The 18,352-nt window shown below is 42.8% G+C and overlaps 1 protein-coding gene across 1 annotated transcript in view; it reads left to right on the top strand.

The window, feature by feature from the left end:
* LOC138473323 (deleted in malignant brain tumors 1 protein-like) overlaps positions 1–18,352 on the top strand; it is a 911,582-nt gene that overhangs the window by 787,127 nt on the left and 106,103 nt on the right. The gene's annotated exons all lie outside the window — the stretch shown is intronic.

Genomic DNA, 18,352 nt, shown 5'->3' on the forward strand with positions numbered 1-18,352 from the left:
GCAGGTATTCTTCAGGTTACTTTAATCAGGTGCAGCCTCAAGGATGATAATTCATGGGAATAGCATTGTTTCTGGCATGATGTTATACTACTTCAGGGTTACTCATGAAGGATACACTGGCAGGCTGCAGGTATTCTTCAGGTTACTCTAATCAGGTGCATCCTCGAGGATGATAATTCATTGGAATAGCATTGTGTCAGACGTGTTGCTATGCTACATCAGGGTTACTCATAAAGGATACACTGGCAGGCCGCAGGTATTTTTCAGGTTACTTTAATCAGGTGCAGCCTCAAGGATGATCATTCATGGGAATAGCATTGTGTCTGGCATGTTGCTATGCTACATCAGGGTTACTCATAAAGGATACACTGGCAGGCCGCAAGTATTCTTCGGGTTACTTTAATCAGGTGCAGCCTCAAGGATGATAATTCATGGGAATAGCATTGTATCTGGCATGTTGTTATGGTACTTCAGGGTTACTCATAAAGGATACACTGGCAGGCCGCAGGTATTCTTCAGGTTACTTTAAACAGGTGCAGCCTCAAGGATGATAATTCATGGGAATAGCATTGTGTCTGGCATGTTGTTATTCTAATTCAGGGTTACTCATAAAGGATACACTGGTAGGCCGCAGGTATTCTTCAGGTTACTTTAATCAGGTGCAGCCTCAAGGATGATAGTTCATGGGAATAGCATTGTGTCGGCATGTTGTTATGCTACATCAGGGTTACTCATAAAGGATACGCTGGCAGGTCACAGGTATTCTTCAGGTTACTTTAATCAGGTGCAGCCACAAGGATGATAATTCATGGGAATAGCATTGTTTCTGGCATGATGTTATGCTACTTCAGGGTTACTCATAAAGGATACACTGGCAGGCCGCAGGTATTCTTCAGGTTACTTTAATCAGGTGCAGCCTCAAGGATAATAATTCATGGGAATAGCATTGTGTTGGGCATGTTGTTATGCTACATCAGAGTAACTCATAAAGGATACACTGGCAGGCCGCAGGTATTCTTCAGGTTACTTTAATCAGGTGCAGCGTCAAGGATAATAATTCATGGGAATAGCATTGTGTCTGGCATGCTGTTATGCTACTTCAGGGTTACTCATGAAGGATACACTGGCAATCTGCAGGTATTCTTCAGGTTATTTTAATCAGGTGCAGCCTCAAGGATGATAATTCATGGGAATAGTATTGTGTCTGGCATTCTGTTATGCTACTTCAGGGTTACTCATAAAGGATACACTGGCAGTCCGTAGTTATTCTTCAGGTTACTTTAATCAGGTGCAGCCTCAAGGATGATAATTCATGGGAATAGTATTGTGTCTGGCATGTTGTTATGCTACTTCAGGGTTACTCATAAAGGATACACTGGCAGGCCGCAGGTTTTCTTCAGGTCCCTTTAATCAGGTGCAGCCTCAAGGATGATAATTCATGGGAATAGCATTGTGTTATGCTACTTCAGGGTTACTCATAAAGGATACATGGGCAGGCCGCAGGTATTCTTCAGGTTACTTAAATCCGGTGCAGCCTCAGGGATGATAATTCATGGGAATAGCATTGTGTCTGGCATGCTGTTATGCTACATCAGGGTTACTCCTAAAGGATACACTGGCAGGGCGCAGGTATTCTTTAGGTTACTTTAATCAGGTGCAGCCTCAAGGATGATAATTCATGGGCATAGCATTGTGTCGGGCATGTTGTTATGCTACTTCAGGGTTACTCAAAAAGGATACACTGGCAGGCTGCAGGTATTCTTCAGGTTACTCTAATCAGGTGCAGCCTCAAGGATGATAATTCATGGGAATAGCATTGTGTCGGGCATGTTTTTATGCTACATCAGGGTTACTCATAAATGATACGCTGGCAGGCCGCAGTTATTCTTCAGGTTACTTGTTACTTTAATCGGTGCAGCTTGAAGGATGATAATTCATGGGAATTGCATTGTCTCTGGCATGTTGTTATGCTACTTCAAGGTTACTCATAAAGGATACACTGGCAGGCCGCAGGTATTCTTCAGGTTACTTTAATCAGGTGCAGCCTCAAGGATGATAATTCATAGGAATAGCATTGTGTCTGGCATGCTGTTATGCTACTTCAGGGTTACTCATAAATGATAAACTGGCAGGCCGCAGTTATTCTTCAGGTTACTTTAATCAGGTGCAGCCTCAAGGATGATAATTCATGGGAATAGCATTGTGTCTGGCATGATGTTATGCACATCAGGGTTACTCATAAAGGACACACTGGCAGACCGCAGGTATTCTTCATGTTACTTTAAACAGGTGCAGCCTCAAGGATGATAATTCATGGGAATAGCATTGTGTCTGGCATGCTGTTATGCTACTTCAGGGTTACTCATAAATGATAAACTGGCAGGCCGCAGTTATTCTTCAGGTTACTTTAATTAGGTGCAGCCTCAAGGATGATAATTCATGGGAATAGCATTGTGTCTGGCATGATGTTATGCTCATCAGGGTTACTCATAAAGGATAGACTGGCAGTCCGCAGGTATTCTTCAGGTTACTTAAATCAGGTGCAGCCTCAAGGATGATAATTCATGGGAATAGCATTGTGTCTGGCATGCTGTTATGCTACATCAGGGTTACTCCTAAAGGATACACTGGCAGGCCGCAGGTATTCTTTAGGTTACTTTAATCAGGTGCAGCCTCAAGGATGATAATTCATGGGAATAGCATTGTGTTGGGCATGTTGTTATGCTACATCAGGTTTACTCATAAAGGATACACTTGCTGGCCGCAGGTATTCTTCAGGTTACTTTAATCAGGTGCAGCCTCAAGGATGATAATTCATGGGAATAGCATTGTTTCTGGCATGATGTTATGCTACTTCAGGGTTACTCATAAAGGATACACTGGCAGGCTGCAGGTATTCTTCAGGTTACTTTAATCAGGTGCAGACTCAAGGATGATAATTCATTGGAATAGCATTGTGTCAGGCGTGTTGCTATGCTACATCAGGGTTACTCATAAAGGATGCACTGGCAGGCCGCAGGTATTCTTCGGGTTACTTTAATCAATTGCAGCCTCAAGGATGATAATTCATGGGAATAGCATTGTATCTGGCATGTTGTTATGGTACTTCAGGGTTACTCATAAAGGATACACTGGCAGGCCGCAGGTATTCTTCAGGTTACTTTAAACAGGTCCAGCCTCAAGGATAATAACTCATGGGAATAGCATTGTGTCTGGCATGTTGTTATTCTACATCAGGGTTACTCATAAAGGATACACTGGCAGGCCGCAGGTATTCTTCAGCTTACTTGTTACTTTAATCAGGTGCAGCCTGAAGGATGATAATTCATGGGAATAGCATTGTGTATGGCATGTTGGTATGCTACTTCAGGGTTACTCATAAAGGATACACTGGCAGGACGCAGGTATTCTTCAGGTTACTTTAATCAAGTGCCACCTCAAGGATGATAATTCATGGGAATAGCATTGTGTCGGGCATGTTGTTATGCTACATCAGGTTTACTCATAAATGATACGCTGGCAGGCCGCAGTTATTCTTCAGGTTACTTGTTACTTTAATCAGGTGCAGCTTGAAGGATGATAATTCATGGGAATTGTATTGTCTCTGACCTGTTCTTATGCTACTTCAAGGTTATTCATAAAGGATACACTGGCAGGCCGCAGGTATTCTTCAGGTTACTTTAATCAGGTGCAGCCTCAAGGATGATAATTCATAGGAATCGCATTGTGTGAGGCATGCTGTTATGCTACTTCAGGGTTACTCATAAATGATAAACTGGCAGGCCGCAGTTATTCTTCAGGTTACTTTAATCAGGTGCAGCCTCAAGGATGATAATTCATGGGAACAGCAATGTGTCTGGCATGATGTTATGTACATCAGGGTTACTCATAAAGGATACACTGGCAGGCCGCAGGTATTCTTCAGGTTACTTTAATCAGGTGCAGCCTCAAGGATGATAATTCATAGGAATAGCATTGTGTGAGGCATGCTGTTATGCTACTTCAGGGTTACTCATAAATGATAAACTGGCAGGCCGCAGTTATTCTTCAGGTTACTTTAAACAGGTCCAGCCTCAAGGATAATAACTCATGGGAATAGCATTGTGTCTGGCATGTTGTTATTCTACATCAGGGTTACTCATAAAGGATACACTGGCAGGCCGCAGGTATTCTTCAGCTTACTTGTTACTTTAATCAGGTGCAGCCTGAAGGATGATAATTCATGGGAATAGCATTGTGTATGGCATGTTGTTATGCTACATCAGGTTTACTCATAAATGATACGCTGGCAGGCCGCAGTTATTCTTCAGGTTACTTGTTACTTTAATCAGGTGCAGCTTGAAGGATGATAATTCATGGGAATTGCATTGTGTCGGGCATGTTGTTATGCTACATCAGGTTTACTCATAAATGATACGCTGGCAGGCCGCAGTTATTCTTCAGGTTACTTGTTACTTTAATCAGGTGCAGCTTGAAGGATGATAATTCATGGGAATTGCATTGTCTCTGACCTGTTGTTATGCTACTTTAAGGTTACTCATAAAGGATACACTGGCAGGCCGCAGGTATTCTTCAGGTTACTTTAATCAGGTGCAGCCCCAAGGATGATAATTCATAGGAATAGCATTGTGTGAGGCATGCTGTTATGCTACTTCAGGGTTACTCATAAATGATAAACTGGCAGGCCGCAGTTATTCTTCAGGTTACTTTAATCAGGTGCAGCCTCAAGGATGATAATTAATGGGAACAGCAATGTGTCTGGCATGATGTTATGTACATCAGGGTTACTCATAAAGGATACACTGGCAGGCCGCAGGTATTCTTCAGGTTACTTTAATCAGGTGCAGCCTCAAGGATGATAATTCATGGGAATAGCATTGTGTTTGGCATGCTGTTATGCTACTTCAGGGTTACACATAAAGGATACACTGGCAGGCCGCAGCTATTCTTCAGGTTAATTTTAATCAGGTGCAGCCTCAAGGATGATAATTCATGGGAATAGCATTGTGTCTGGCATGCTGTTATGCTATATCAGGGTTACTCATAATGGATACACTGCCAGGCCGCAGGTATTCTTCAGGTTACTTTAAACAGGTGCAGCCTCAAGGATGATAATTCATGGGAATAGCATTGTGTCTGGCATGTTGTTATTCTACATCAGGGTTACTCTTAACGGATACACTGGCAGGCCGCAGGTATTCTTCAGCTTACTTGTTACTTTAATCAGGTGCAGCCTGAAGGATGATAATTCATGGGAATAGCTTTGTGTCTGGCATGTTGTTATGCTACTTCAGGGTTACTCATAAAGGATACACTGGCAGGACGCAGGTATTCTTCAGGTTACTTTAATCAGGTGCAGCCTCAAGGATGATAATTCATGGGAATAGCATTGTGTCGGGCATGTTGTTATGCTACATCCGGGGTACTCATAAATGATACTCTGGCAGGCCTCAGGTATTCTTCAGGTTACTTTAATAAGGTGCAGCCTCAAGGATGATAATTCATGGGAATAGCATTGTGTTATGCTACTTCAAGGTTACTCATAAAGGATACACTGGCAGGTCACAGGTATTTCTTCAGGTTACTTTAATCAGGTGCAGCCGCAAGGATGATAATTCATGGGAATAGCATTGTGTCTGGCATGCTGTTATGCTACATCAGGGTTACTCATAATGGTTGCACTGGCAGGCTGCAGGTATTCTTCAGGTTACTTTAATCAGGTGCAGCCGCAATGATGATAATTCATGGGAATAGCATTGTGTCTGGCATGTTGTTATGCTACATCAGGGTTACTCATAAAGGATACACTGGCAGGTCGCAGGTATTCTTCAGGTTACTTTAATCAGGTGCAGCCGCAAGGATGATAATTCATGGGAATAGCATTGTGTCTGGCATGCTGTTATGCTACATCACGGTTACTCATAATGGATACACTGGCAGGCCGCAGGTATTCTTCAGGTTACTTTAATCAGGTGCAGCCTGAAGGATGATAATTCATGGGAATAGCATTGTGTCTTACATGATGTTATGCTCATCAGGGTTACTCATAAAGGATACTCTGGCAGGCCGCAGGTATTCTTCAGGTTACTTTAATCAGGTGCAGCCTCAAGGATGATAATTCATGGGAATAGCATTGTGTCTGGCATGTTGTTATGCTACATCAGGGTTACTCATAAAGGATACACTGGCAGGCCGCAGGTATTCTTCAGCTTACTTGTTACTTTAATCAGGTGCAGCCTGAAGGATGATAATTCATGGGAATAGCATTGTGTATGGCATGTTGTTATGCTACTTCAGGGTTACTCATAAAGGATACACTGGCAGGACGCAGGTATTCTTCAGGTTACTTTAATCAAGTGCAGCCTCAAGGATGATAATTCATGGGAATAGCATTGTGTCGGGCATGTTGTTATGCTACATCAGGTTTACTCATAAATGATACGCTGGCAGGCCGCAGTTATTCTTCAGGTTACTTGTTACTTTAATCAGGTGGAGCTTGAAGGATGATAATTCATGGGAATTGCATTGTCTCTGACCTGTTCTTCAAGGTTATTCATAAAGGATACACTGGCAGGCCGCAGGTATTCTTCAGGTTACTTTAATCAGGTGCAGCCTCAAGGATGATAATTCATAGGAATCGCATTGTGTGAGGCATGCTGTTATGCTACTTCAGGGTTACTCATAAATGATAAACTGGCAGGCCGCAGTTATTCTTCAGGTTACTTTAATCAGGTGCAGCCTCAAGGATGATAATTCATGGGAACAGCAATGTGTCTGGCATGATGTTATGTACATCAGGGTTACTCATAAAGGATACACTGGCAGGCCGCAGGTATTCTTCAGGTTACTTTAATCAGGTGCAGCCTCAAGGATGATAATTCATAGGAATAGCATTGTGTGAGGCATGCTGTTATGCTACTTCAGGGTTACTCATGAATGATAAACTGGCAGGCCGCAGTTATTCTTCAGGTTACTTTAAACAGGTCCAGCCTCAAGGATAATAACTCATGGGAATAGCATTGTGTCTGGCATGTTGTTATTCTACATCAGGGTTACTCATAAAGGATACACTGGCAGGCCGCAGGTATTCTTCAGCTTACTTGTTACTTTAATCAGGTGCAGCCTGAAGGATGATAATTCATGGGAATAGCATTGTGTATGGCATGTTGTTATGCTACTTCAGGGTTACTCATAAAGGATACACTGGCAGGACACAGGTATTCTTCAGGTTACTTTAATCAGGTGCAGCCTCAAGGATGATAATTCATGGGAATAGCATTGTGTCGGGCATGTTGTTATGCTACATCAGGTTTACTCATAAATGATACGCTGGCAGGCCGCAGTTATTCTTCAGGTTACTTGTTACTTTAATCAGGTGCAGCTTGAAGGATGATAATTCATGGGAATTGCATTGTCTCTGACCTGTTGTTATGCTACTTTAAGGTTACTCATAAAGGATACACTGGCAGGCCGCAGGTATTCTTCAGGTTACTTTAATCAGGTACAGCCCCAAGGATGATAATTCATAGGAATAGCATTGTGTGAGGCATGCTGTTATGCTACTTCAGGGTTACTCATAAATGATAAACTGGCAGGCCGCAGTTATTCTTCAGGTTACTTTAATCAGGTGCAGCCACAAGGATGATAATTAATGGGAACAGCAATGTGTCTGGCATGATGTTATGTACATCAGGGTTACTCATAAAGGATACACTGGCAGGCCGCAGGTATTCTTCAGGTTACTTTAATCAGGTGCAGCCTCAAGGATGATAATTCATGGGAATAGCATTGTGTCTGGCATGCTGTTATGCTACTTCAGGGTTACACATAAAGGATACACTGGCAGGCCGCAGCTATTCTTCAGGTTAATTTTAATCAGGTGCAGCCTCAAGGATGATAATTCATGGGAATAGCATTGTGTCTGGCATGCTGTTATGCTATATCAGGGTTACTCATAATGGATACACTGCCAGGCCGCAGGTATTCTTCAGGTTACTTTAAACAGGTGCAGCCTCAAGGATGATAATTCATGGGAATAGCATTGTGTCTGGCATGTTGTTATTCTACATCAGGGTTACTCTTAACGGATACACTGGCAGGCCGCAGGTATTCTTCAGCTTACTTGTTACTTTAATCAGGTGCAGCCTGAAGGATGATAATTCATGGGAATAGCTTTGTGTCTGGCATGTTGTTATGCTACTTCAGGGTTACTCATGAAGGATACACTGGCAGGACGCAGGTATTCTTCAGGTTACTTTAATCAGGTGCAGCCTCAAGGATGATAATTCATGGGAATAGCATTGTGTCGGGCATGTTGTTATGCTACATCCGGGGTACTCATAAATGATACTCTGGCAGGCCTCAGGTATTCTTCAGGTTACTTTAATAAGGTGCAGCCTCAAGGATGATAATTCATGGGAATAGCATTGTGTTATGCTACTTCAAGGTTACTCATAAAGGATACACTGGCAGGTCACAGGTATTTCTTCAGGTTACTTTAATCAGGTGCAGCCGCAAGGATGATAATTCATGGGAATAGCATTGTGTCTGGCATGCTGTTATGCTACATCAGGGTTACTCATAATGGTTGCACTGGCAGGTCGCAGGTATTCTTCAGGTTACTTTAATCAGGTGCAGCCGCAAGGATGATAATTCATGGGAATAGCATTGTGTCTGGCATGCTGTTATGCTACATCACGGTTACTCATAATGGATACACTGGCAGGCCGCAGGTATTCTTCAGGTTACTTTAATCAGGTGCAGCCTGAAGGATGATAATTCATGGGAATAGCATTGTGTCTTACATGATGTTATGCTCATCAGGGTTACTCATAAAGGATACTCTGGCAGGCCGCAGGTATTCTTCAGGTTACTTTAATCAGGTGCAGCCTCAAGGATGATAATTCATGGGAATAGCATTGTGTCTGGCATTCTGTTATGCTACTTCAGGGTTACACATAAAGGATACACTGGCCGGCCGCAGCTATTCTTCAGGTAACTTTAATCAGGTGCAGCCTCAAGGATGATAATTCATGGGAATAGCATTGTGTCTGGCATGTTGTTATGCTACATCAGGGTTACTCATAAAGGATACACTGGCAGGTCACAGGTATTTCTTCAGGTTACTTTAATCAGGTGCAGCCGCAAGGATGATAATTCATGGGAATAGCATTGTGTCTGGCATGCTGTTATGCTACATCAGGGTTACTCATAATGGTTACACTGGCAGGCTGCAGGTATTCTTCAGGTTACTTTAAACATATGCAGCCGCAATGATGATAATTCATGGGAATAGCATTGTGTCTGGCATGTTGTTATGCTACATCAGGGTTACTCATAAAGGATACACTGGCAGGTCGCAGGTATTCTTCAGGTTACTTTAATCAGGTGCAGCTGCAAGGATGATAATTCATGGGAATAGCATTGTGTCTGGCATGCTGTTATGCTACATCACGGTTACTCATAATGGATACACTGGCAGGCCGCAGGTATTCTTCAGGTTACTTTAATCAGGTGCAGCCGCAATGATGATAATTCATGGGAATAGCATCGTGTCTGGCATGCTGTTATGCTACATCAGGGTTACTCATAAAGGATACACTTGCAGGCCGCAGGTATTCTTTAGGTTACTTTAATCAGGTGCAGCCTCAAGGATGATAATTCATGGGAATAGCATTGTTTCTGGCATGATGTTATGCTACTTCAGAGTTACTCATAAAGGATACACTGGCAGGCCGCAGGTATTCTTCAGGTTACTTTAATCAGGTGCAGCCTCAAGGATAATAATTCATGGGAATAGCATTGTGTCGGGCATGTTGTTATGCTACATCAGGGTTACTCATAAAGGTTACACTGGCAGGCCGCAGGTATTCTTCAGGTTACTTTAATCAGGTGCAGCCTCAAGGATAATAATTCATAGGAATAGCATTGTGTCTGGCATGCTGTTATGCTACTTCAAGGTTACTCATGAAGGATACACTGGCAATCCGCAGGTATTCTTCAGGTTATTTTAATCAGGTGCAGCCTCAAGGATGATAATTCATGGGAATAGCATTGTGTCGGCATGTTGTTATGCTACATCAGGGTTACTCATAAAGGATACACTGGCAGGCCGCAGGTATTCTTCGGGTTAATTTAATCAGGTGCAGCCTCAAGGATGATAATTCATGGGAATAGCATTGTATCTGGCATGTTGTTATGGTACTTCAGGGTTACTCATAAAGGATACACTGGCAGGCCGCAGGTATTCTTCAGGTTACTTTAAACAGGTCCAGCCTCAAGGATAATAACTCATGGGAATAGCATTGTGTCTGGCATGTTGTTATTCTACATCAGGGTTACTCATAAAGGATACACTGGCAGGCCGCAGGTATTCTTCAGCTTACTTGTTACTTTAATCAAGTGCAGCCTGAAGGATGATAATTCATGGGAATAGCATTGTGTATGGCATGTTGTTATGCTACTTCAGGGTTACTCATAAAGGATACACTGGCAGGACGCAGGTATTCTTCAGGTTACTTTAATCAAGTGCAGCCTCAAGGATGATAATTCATGGGAATAGCATTGTGTCGGGCATGTTGTTATGCTACATCAGGTTTACTCATAAATGATACGCTGGCAGGCTGCAGTTATTCTTCAGGTTACTTGTTACTTTAATCAGGTGCAGCTTGAAGGATGATAATTCATGGGAATTGCATTGTCTCTGACCTGTTCTTATGCTAATTCAAGGTTACTCATAAAGGATACACTGGCAGGCCGCAGGTATTCTTCAGGTTACTTTAATCAGGTGCAGCCTCAAGGATGATAATTCATAGGAATAGCATTGTGTGAGGCATGCTGTTATGCTACTTCAGGGTTACTCATAAATGATAAACTGGCAGGCCGCAGTTATTCTTCAGGTTACTTTAATCAGGTGCAGCCTCAAGGATGATAATTCATGGGAACAGCAATGTGTCTGGCATGATGTTATGTACATCAGGGTTACTCATAAAGGATACACTGGCAGGCCGCAGGTATTCTTCAGGTTACTTTAATCAGGTGCAGCCTCAAGGATAATAATTCATGGGAATAGCATTGTGTTGGGCATGTTGTTATGCTACATCAGAGTAACTCATAAAGGATACACTGGCAGGCCGCAGGTATTCTTCAGGTTACTTTAATCAGGTGCAGCGTCAAGGATAATAATTCATGGGAATAGCATTGTGTCTGGCATGCTGTTATGCTACTTCAGGGTTACTCATGAAGGATACACTGGCAATCTGCAGGTATTCTTCAGGTTATTTTAATCAGGTGCAGCCTCAAGGATGATAATTCATGGGAATAGTATTGTGTCTGGCATGCTGTTATGCTACTTCAGGGTTACTCATAAAGGATACACTGGCAGTCCGTAGTTATTCTTCAGGTTACTTTAATCAGGTGCAGCCTCAAGGATGATAATTCATGGGAATAGTATTGTGTCTGGCATGTTGTTATGCTACTTCAGGGTTACTCATAAAGGATACACTGGCAGGCCGCAGGTTTTCTTCAGGTCCCTTTAATCAGGTGCAGCCTCAAGGATGATAATTCATGGGAATAGCATTGTGTTATGCTACTTCAGGGTTACTCATAAAGGATACATGGGCAGGCCGCAGGTATTCTTCAGGTTACTTAAATCCGGTGCAGCCTCAGGGATGATAATTCATGGGAATAGCATTGTGTCTGGCATGCTGTTATGCTACATCAGGGTTACTCCTAAAGGATACACTGGCAGGGCGCAGGTATTCTTTAGGTTACTTTAATCAGGTGCAGCCTCAAGGATGATAATTCATGGGCATAGCATTGTGTCGGGCATGTTGTTATGCTACTTCAGGGTTACTCAAAAAGGATACACTGGCAGGCTGCAGGTATTCTTCAGGTTACTCTAATCAGGTGCAGCCTCAAGGATGATAATTCATGGGAATAGCATTGTGTCGGGCATGTTGTTATGCTACATCAGGGTTACTCATAAATGATACGCTGGCAGGCCGCAGTTATTCTTCAGGTTACTTGTTTCTTTAATCAGGTGCAGCTTGAAGGATGATAATTCATGGGAATTGCATTGTCTCTGGCATGTTGTTATGCTACTTCAAGGTTACTCATAAAGGATACACTGGCAGGCCGCAGGTATTCTTCAGGTTACTTTAATCAGGTGCAGCCTCAAGGATGATAATTCATAGGAATAGCATTGTGTCTGGCATGCTGTTATGCTACTTCAGGGTTACTCATAAATGATAAACTGGCAGGCCGCAGTTATTCTTCAGGTTACTTTAATCAGGTGCAGCCTCAAGGATGATAATTCATGGGAATAGCATTGTGTCTGGCATGATGTTATGCACATCAGGGTTACTCATAAAGGACACACTGGCAGACCGCAGGTATTCTTCATGTTACTTTAAACAGGTGCAGCCTCAAGGATGATAATTCATGGGAATAGCATTGTGTCTGGCATGCTGTTATGCTACTTCAGGGTTACTCATAAATGATAAACTGGCAGGCCGCAGTTATTCTTCAGGTTACTTTAATTAGGTGCAGCCTCAAGGATGATAATTCATGGGAATAGCATTGTGTCTGGCATGATGTTATGCTCATCAGGGTTACTCATAAAGGATACTCTAGCAGGCCGCAGGTATTCTTCAGGTTACTTTAATCAGGTGCAGCCTCAAGGATGATAATTCATGGGAATAGCATTGTGTCTGGCATGCTGTTATGCTACTTCAGGGTTACACATAAAGGATACACTGGCAGGCGGCAGATATTCTTCAGGTTACTTTAATCAGGTGCAGCCTCAAGGATGATAATTCATGAGAATAGCATTGTGTCTGGCATGTTGTTATGCTACATCAGGGTTACTCATAAAGGATACACTGGCAGGTCACAGGTATTCTTCAGGTTACTTTAATCAGGTGCAGCCGCAAGGATGATAATTCATGGGAATAGCATTGTGTCTGGCATGCTGTTATGCTACATCAGGGTTACTCATAATGGATACAATGGCAGGCCGCAGGTATTCTTCAGGTTACTTTAATCAGGTGCAGCCGCAATGATGATAATTCATGGGAATAGAATTGTGTCTGGCATGCTGTTATGCTACATCAGGGTTACTCATAATGGATACAATGGCAGGCCGCAGGTATTCTTCAGGTTACTTTAATCAGGTGCAGCCGCAATGATGATAATTCATGGGAATAGCATTGTGTCTGGCATGCTGTTATGCTACATCAGGGTTACTCATAATGGATACACTGGCAGGCCGCAGGTATCCTTCAGGTTACTTTAATGAGGTGCAGCCTCAAGGATGATAATTCATGGGAATAGCATTGGGTTATGGTACTTCAAGGTTACTCATAAAGGATAGACTGGCAGTCCGCAGGTATTCTTCAGGTTACTTAAATCAGGTGCAGCCTCAAGGATGATAATTCATGGGAATAGCATTGTGTCTGGCATGCTGTTATGCTACATCAGGGTTACTCCTAAAGGATACACTGGCAGGCCGCAGGTATTCTTTAGGTTACTTTAATCAGGTGCAGCCTCAAGGATGATAATTCATGGGAATAGCATTGTGTTGGGCATGTTGTTATGCTACATCAGGTTTACTCATAAAGGATACACTTGCTGGCCGCAGGTATTCTTCAGGTTACTTTAATCAGGTGCAGCCTCAAGGATGATAATTCATGGGAATAGCATTGTTTCTGGCATGATGTTATGCTACTTCAGGGTTACTCATAAAGGATACACTGGCAGGCTGCAGGTATTCTTCAGGTTACTCTAATCAGGTGCAGCCTCAAGGATGATAATTCATTGGAATAGCATTGTGTCAGGCGTGTTGCTATGCTACATCAGGGTTACTCATAAAGGATACACTGGCAGGCCGCAGGTATTCTTCAGGTTACTTTAATCAGGTGCAGACTCAAGGATGATAATTCATGGGAATAGCATTGTGTCTGGCATGTTGCTATGCTACATCAGGGTTACTCATAAAGGATGCACTGGCAGGCCGCAGGTATTCTTCGGGTTACTTTAATCAATTGCAGCCTCAAGGATGATAATTCATGGGAATAGCATTGTATCTGGCATGTTGTTATGGTACTTCAGGGTTACTCATAAAGGATACACTGGCAGGCCGCAGGTATTCTTCAGGTTACTTTAAACAGGTCCAGCCTCAAGGATAATAACTCATGGGAATAGCATTGTGTCTGGCATGTTGTTATTCTACATCAGGGTTACTCATAAAGGATACACTGGCAGGCCGCAGGTATTCTTCAGCTTACTTGTTACTTTAATCAGGTGCAGCCTGAAGGATGATAATTCATGGGAATAGCATTGTGTATGGCATGTTGTTATGCTACTTCAGGGTTACTCATAAAGGATACACTGGCAGGACTCAGGTATTCTTCAGGTTACTTTAATCAAGTGCAGCCTCAAGGATGATAATTCATGGGAATAGCATTGTGTCGGGCATGTTGTTATGCTACATCAGGTTTACTCATAAATGATACGCTGGCAGGCCGCAGTTATTCTTCAGGTTACTTGTTACTTTAATCAGGTGCAGCTTGAAGGATGATAATTCATGGGAATTGCATTGTCTGTGACCTGTTCTTATGCTACTTCAAGGTTACTCATAAAGGATACACTGGCAGGCCGCAGGTATTCCTCAGGTTACTTTAATCAGGTGCAGCCTCAAGGATGATAATTCATAGGAATAGCATTGTGTGAGGCATGCTGTTATGCTACTTCAGGGTTACTCATAAATGATAAACTGGCAGGCCGCAGTTATTCTTCAGGTTACTTTAATCAGGTGTAGCCTCAAGGATGATAATTCATGGGAACAGCAATGTGTCTGGCATGATGTTATGTACATCAGGGTTACTCATAAAGGATACACTGGCAGGCCGCAGGTATTCTTCAGGTTACTTTAATCAGGTGCAGCCTCAAGGATGATAATTCATAGGAATAGCATTGTGTGAGGCATGCTGTTATGCTACTTCAGGGTTACTCATAAATGATAAACTGGCAGGCCGCAGTTATTCTTCAGGTTACTTTAAACAGGTCCAGCCTCAAGGATAATAACTCATGGGAATAGCATTGTGTCTGGCATGTTGTTATTCTACATCAGGGTTACTCATAAAGGATACACTGGCAGGCCGCAGGTATTCTTCAGCTTACTTGTTACTTTAATCAGGTGCAGCCTGAAGGATGATAATTCATGGGAATAGCATTGTGTATGGCATGTTGTTATGCTACTTCAGGGTTACTCATAAAGGATACACTGGCAGGACACAGGTATTCTTCAGGTTACTTTAATCAGGTGCAGCCTCAAGGATGATAATTCATGGGAATAGCATTGTGTCGGGCATGTTGTTATGCTACATCAGGTTTACTCATAAATGATACGCTGGCAGGCCGCAGTTATTCTTCAGGTTACTTGTTACTTTAATCAGGTGCAGCTTGAAGGATGATAATTCATGGGAATTGCATTGTCTCTGACCTGTTGTTATGCTACTTCAAGGTTACTCATAAAGGATACACTGGCAGGCCGCAGGTATTCTTCAGGTTACTTTAATCAGGTGCAGCCCCAAGGATGATAATTCATAGGAATAGCATTGTGTGAGGCATGCTGTTATGCTACTTCAGGGTTACTCATAAATGATAAACTGGCAGGCCGCAGTTATTCTTCAGGTTACTTTAATCAGGTGCAGCCTCAAGGATGATAATTCATGGGAACAGCAATGTGTCTGGCATGATGTTATGTACATCAGGGTTACTCATAAAGGATACACTGGCAGGCCGCAGGTATTCTTCAGGTTACTTTAATCAGGTGCAGCCTCAAGGATGATAATTCATGGGAATAGCATTGTGTCTGGCATGCTGTTATGCTACTTCAGGGTTACACATAAAGGATACACTGGCAGGCCGCAGCTATTCTTCAGGTTAATTTTAATCAGGTGCAGCCTCAAGGATGATAATTCATGGGAATAGCATTGTGTCTGGCATGCTGTTATGCTATATCAGGGTTACTCATAATGGATACACTGCCAGGCCGCAGGTATTCTTCAGGTTACTTTAAACAGGTGCAGCCTCAAGGATGATAAATCATGGGAATAGCATTGTGTCTGGCATGTTGTTATTCTACATCAGGGTTACTCTTAACGGATACACTGGCAGGCCGCAGGTATTCTTCAGCTTACTTGTTACTTTAATCAGGTGCAGCCTGAAGGATGATAATTCATGGGAATAGCTTTGTGTCTGGCATGTTGTTATGCTACTTCAGGGTTACTCATAAAGGATACACTGGCAGGACGCAGGTATTCTTCAGGTTACTTTAATCAGGTGCAGCCTCAAGGATGATAATTCAATGCAATACCATTGTGTCGGGCATGTTGTTATGCTACATCAGGGGTACTCATAAATGATACTCTGGCAGGCCGCAGGTATTCTTCAGGTTACTTTAATAAGGTGCAGCCTCAAGGATGATAATTCATGGGAATAGCATTGTGTTATGCTACTTCAAGGTTACTCATAAAGGATACACTGGCAGGTCACAGGTATTTCTTCAGGTTACTTTAATCAGGTGCAGCCGCAAGGATGATAATTCATGGGAATAGCATTGTGTCTGGCATGCTGTTATGCTACATCAGGGTTACTCATAATGGTTGCACTGGCAGGCTGCAGGTATTCTTCAGGTTACTTTAATCAGGTGCAGCCGCAATGATGATAATTCATGGGAATAGCATTGTGTCTGGCATGTTGTTATGCTACATCAGGGTTACTCATAAAGGATACACTGGCAGGTCGCAGGTATTCTTCAGGTTACTTTAATCAGGTGCAGCCGCAAGGATGATAATTCATGGGAATAGCATTGTGTCTGGCATGCTGTTATGCTACATCACGGTTACTCATAATGGATACACTGGCAGGCCGCAGGTATTCTTCAGGTTACTTTAATCAGGTGCAGCCTGAAGGATGATAATTCATGGGAATAGCATTGTGTCTTACATGATGTTATGCTCATCAGGGTTACTCATAAAGGATACTATGGCAGGCCGCAGGTATTCTTCAGGTTACTTTAATCAGGTGCAGCCTCAAGGATGATAATTCATGGCAATAGCATTGTGTCTGGCATTCTGTTATGCTACTTCAGGGTTACACATAAAGGATACACTGGCCGGCCGCAGCTATTCTTCAGGTAACTTTAATCAGGTGCAGCCTCAAGGATGATAATTCATGGGAATAGCATTGTGTCTGGCATGTTGTTATGCTACATCAGGGTTACTCATAAAGGATACACTGGCAGGTCACAGGTATTTCTTCAGGTTACTTTAATCAGGTGCAGCCGCAAGGATGATAATTCATGGGAATAGCATTGTGTCTGGCATGCTGTTATGCTACATCAGGGTTACTCATAATGGTTACACTGGCAGGCTGCAGGTATTCTTCAGGTTACTTTAAACATATGCAGCCGCAATGATGATAATTCATGGGAATAGCATTGTGTCTGGCATGTTGTTATGCTACATCAGGGTTACTCATAAAGGATACACTGGCAGGCCGCAGGTTTTCTTCAGGTCCCTTTAATCAGGTGCAGCCTCAAGGATGATAATTCATGGGAATAGCATTGTGTTATGCTACTTCAGGGTTACTCATAAAGGATACATGGGCAGGCCGCAGGTATTCTTCAGGTTACTTAAATCCGGTGCAGCCTCAGGGATGATAATTCATGGGAATAGCATTGTGTCTGGCATGCTGTTATGCTACATCAGGGTTACTCCTAAAGGATACACTGGCAGGGCGCAGGTATTCTTTAGGTTACTTTAATCAGGTGCAGCCTCAAGGATGATAATTCATGGGCATAGCATTGTGTCGGGCATGTTGTTATGCTACTTCAGGGTTACTCAAAAAGGATACACTGGCAGGCTGCAGGTATTCTTCAGGTTACTCTAATCAGGTGCAGCCTCAAGGATGATAATTCATGGGAATAGCATTGTGTCGGGCATGTTGTTATGCTACATCAGGGTTACTCATAAATGATACGCTGGCAGGCCGCAGTTATTCTTCAGGTTACTTGTTACTTTAATCAGGTGCAGCTTGAAGGATGATAATTCATGGGAATTGCATTGTCTCTGGCATGTTGTTATGCTACTTCAAGGTTACTCATAAAGGATACACTGGCAGGCCGCAGGTATTCTTCAGGTTACTTTAATCAGGTGCAGCCTCAAGGATGATAATTCATAGGAATAGCATTGTGTCTGGCATGCTGTTATGCTACTTCAGGGTTACTCATAAATGATAAACTGGCAGGCCGCAGTTATTCTTCAGGTTACTTTAATCAGGTGCAGCC

Source organism: Ambystoma mexicanum, chromosome 8, assembly GCF_040938575.1.
Source record: "Ambystoma mexicanum isolate Mex_15411 chromosome 8, UKY_AmexF1_1, whole genome shotgun sequence".
NCBI classification, from domain to species: Eukaryota; Metazoa; Chordata; class Amphibia; order Caudata; family Ambystomatidae; genus Ambystoma; species Ambystoma mexicanum.